Genomic DNA, 3,531 nt, shown 5'->3' with positions numbered 1-3,531 from the left:
TGGAAAATCTCACCTATCAGACGATGTATAAAGGAAAACCTGATGATCACGCTGACTACCGCAGGGATCGTCCTCGGGTTTGCTTTAGGATTTGGTATCCGGGAGGCAAAACTATCTCCCGAAGTTCTGACATGGATAGGTAGGTGGTTGGCGTTAAGTATGCAAGCACGACAGAACTATACAGTACCAGATCTCAGATGTTAATAGACTAATGGTTGTTATCATATTGCTTAAAATTCCGCATGGTATATATTTTGCTAAAAGTTCATTTCAGTGAATGTAAAATATTAAACTTATCTTTTCTGATAAAACTAGGAGTGATTTATCCGTTCGATTGTTTATGACTTACATAATTATAAAAATAAAACGAAAATAAAAACATTGTATGGAAAATGAAAGCAAATGAATTCAGTGCAAGCACGTTTGGTAATACATTTCAAAGTGCTACAAAAATAGTTATATATAAAAGTGATTTGAAATAACGATTTTACTAACTTACTTAAAGAGAACAGATCTTGCTCGTGGCCCCGTGTCTTTTAATACTGATCGATAGATTACAAGGTTTCTACTTGAACGGCAATCTTTTCTCCTGAAAAATTAGTTTGAAAGGAAATGTCTGAATGGAGAAACCAAATGACTTTGTATTATTATTCTTAACCACTTTTAGGGGTGGTCGGGTGGTACAGTGGATAGCGCACTTGCCTTTCACCAAGGCGGCCGGGGTTCGATTCCCTGGTCGGACGTGAAAAGGTATGGGGTCACCTGCCCGAACACGTTGGTTTTTTATCCGGGTACTCCGGTTTCCTCCCACACAAAGACCCCCCGCGCGCCAACAAGAGTGATTAATATACGTTGAATAACTTGTTTCATATTTGTTGTAAAATAAATAAAATAAAATAAATAAAATTCATATATTATTATTCGTTTTGTCAAAACTGGCTGGGCGGTCGGAACAGACCAGAAAAATAAGATTAGGGAACAATATTCTATGGGAATGTATATATCAATGACGAGAAAATGACAAAAAATTCTGAAAACGTTTTAGTTTAGCGCTCTCTGATTTAAAGCCCATTATCGAATTGTTACAGATATATGCTTTTGATGAATGAGCTCACCCCAAACCTGATATGGAGAACAATATAAAGTAGCCTAAGTAAACTGACGCAATCATAATTAAACGCAATACGTGTAGCGTTTATAAAATTCATTGAAAAGAGCATATCTTTTCGTTGAAATGATGAGTCACACACGGCCACAAGCTTAAATAGGAAAAACGACGAGAGAATGTTTAATAAGTGTGTTGCACCTGCATGGCTTTTTGGAAGATAATACATTTTAACACACGTACTAAGATCCGATAGTATATAGTTATCAACACTCATTAAGTGTCGTCACATCAGGATGGAGAGGATACAGAATAAAAGGTATATAGTGAAGTAACATGAAAATTTAATTACATTGAAGTATTATCAAACCAAAAATTTATATTGAGCATTCCTTTGTTTCCGATATTTGTTCTAAAATTACAGGTTTGCCCGGAGAACTGTTTATAAGGATGTTAAAATTGATGGTCGTACCTCTCATTGCTAGCAGCGTAATTACAGGTAAGTTGATAAATAACAGGTAAGTTGATTAATTACAGGTAATTTTATTCATTACAAAGATTACTTACATATATGATGAATACTTATCAGAAGGAGAAACAAATTATAATAATTTAGCCCACCCATATTTGTTATATGATTCATTTTAGAATTCAAAAACAGCGCTTGCCTAAGGCCATGGATATACGATATCAAGATGATAATAAACCAATTGAACTTAAATTGAAGTTCTTAATCGACAACATATGCAAATTCTAAAAGAATATTTTTCAGCTATATCCCATCAATGAAAAGCATTAATAGTATTATTTTTTTTATTTTTTTTACATATTAACGCTATATAATCAGTGCACATGCCTGGTTGCACAGAAACAAATTTGACTTTTGATACAGTACGCCAAAAAGAATAACACTGCACAAAACAGCTGTTTCGTCCTTCTCAGACTCATCGGTGATGAGAGGGGCAAAAAGGAGGAAATCAAAATCATACTTAACCACTATTGAAACAGAAAGAGAGGTGCATAAACTCTTGGTTATAGGAATTGCGAAAAAAGCACAGTACTAGGTTACTTAGCTATAGTTTTACGTCGAATTACCGTTATATTTTAGCTACAGCCTCTCTGGACGCTAAATCTAATGGCCGGATTAGTCTCGTTTCCATTATCTTCATCGTCTTCACGAATAGCCTTTCTTGTGTTGTCGCCATCGCCCTTGTTCTCATCATGAAACCAGGTAAGTTTTGCTGATATCGTCATTATTATTGTAGCAATTTCCCTTTCTTGATAGTACCATCCCCTTTTCTACCTGGGGTGTTTAATTGTCCTAGTTGATACGGTATTTAAGAACTTGCTCCAGTTACAATGACTACCATGATAGATGTCGATTGCTGACGGATAAACATACACAGATAAAGGTTGATGAAGAATATGGGAAAGTGTTATGGTCGCCATCATGATCTTATATGGAAAAATTATACTTTTTGGATGCGATATCAAGGTTGATGTTTTTGATTATGATCATCAGTTTGCCTCATCTTCGTATTTTCATATGTTCTCTAGTTTGATCGAGTTTGAGTGATAATTATGGTTTTGTTGAAACTTCGGTGTTCTGAAGCTTTTGTTTTGTTTTGTTAAATGTGGTTTTGGAAATAGTTGTCGTATTGATAAGTCATGAAAATAATTAACAAGTTAAAACTGTTCAAGTATGGTAATGTAATTTGTTCTGCTACAAATTGAGCTAATATGACTGTGAACTGCAGAGATGATGACTCTTTTCTCAAAATTAACTATATATATCTATTAAACATTTTACATTTTACACACCAGCAAACGTTTGCTTTACTATCTTGAAAGTATCCACTGATTGATTTGTTTTTTTATCACTGTGCTATATGTTTCTCTGGTAGTTTTAATTTTACTATTTGCAAAAACGTGCTTTATTTTTGTTTTACTTAAAGGAAATGGAGTGAACTCAAAAGTAACAGAGACGATATCTTCAACTGGTATAGAAACATCGGATATATTTGCAGATTTGCTAAGGTAAACACTACGTTATTATTTTTCAATGATTAAAATTTACAAATTAATGTTATTCCGAAAGTGCCTCCGTTTTGATACGGATATATATGAAATTCCGATTATTAAAAAAATATTCATGGATTAAAAATTATCGAAGTGTCGAAAAACCCTTGATTTAAACTGATAATCGATAAAAAAAAACTAGGTCAAAATATGAATAAAAGTTAGATTAATAAGCAGATCCTTGAGAAAAGTGTTGGTAATAATCAGATCACATACAAGAACTATACGTTAATACCAACAACTCGTTAGACACCCTTACTTTAATTCAAAATAATCATTCTTGATCGCTTTTGTGTTGAAAATTGAAATGCAGATTCTTAAAATTGGTGATGGTATACAAGCTAGTT

At 33.5% G+C, this 3,531-nt stretch overlaps 1 long non-coding RNA gene across 1 annotated transcript; it reads left to right on the top strand.

Moving 5' to 3' along the window:
* The first annotated feature begins 1,588 nt into the window (after nt 1-1,588).
* LOC110454709 lies at nt 1,589-3,142 on the top strand. The gene is made up of 3 exons (XR_002463397.1): nt 1,589-1,604; nt 2,214-2,336; nt 3,061-3,142. It is a non-coding gene; the product is annotated as an uncharacterized LOC110454709 (long non-coding RNA).
* Nucleotides 3,143-3,531: the final 389 nt, after the last annotated feature.

Source organism: Mizuhopecten yessoensis, unplaced genomic scaffold (assembly GCF_002113885.1).
Source record: "Mizuhopecten yessoensis strain PY_sf001 unplaced genomic scaffold, ASM211388v2 scaffold8035, whole genome shotgun sequence".
In the NCBI taxonomy this organism is placed as follows: Eukaryota; Metazoa; Mollusca; class Bivalvia; order Pectinida; family Pectinidae; genus Mizuhopecten; species Mizuhopecten yessoensis.
The sequence above is the reverse complement of the archived record's forward strand: the minus strand, read 5'-3'. Positions and strand labels throughout refer to the sequence as shown.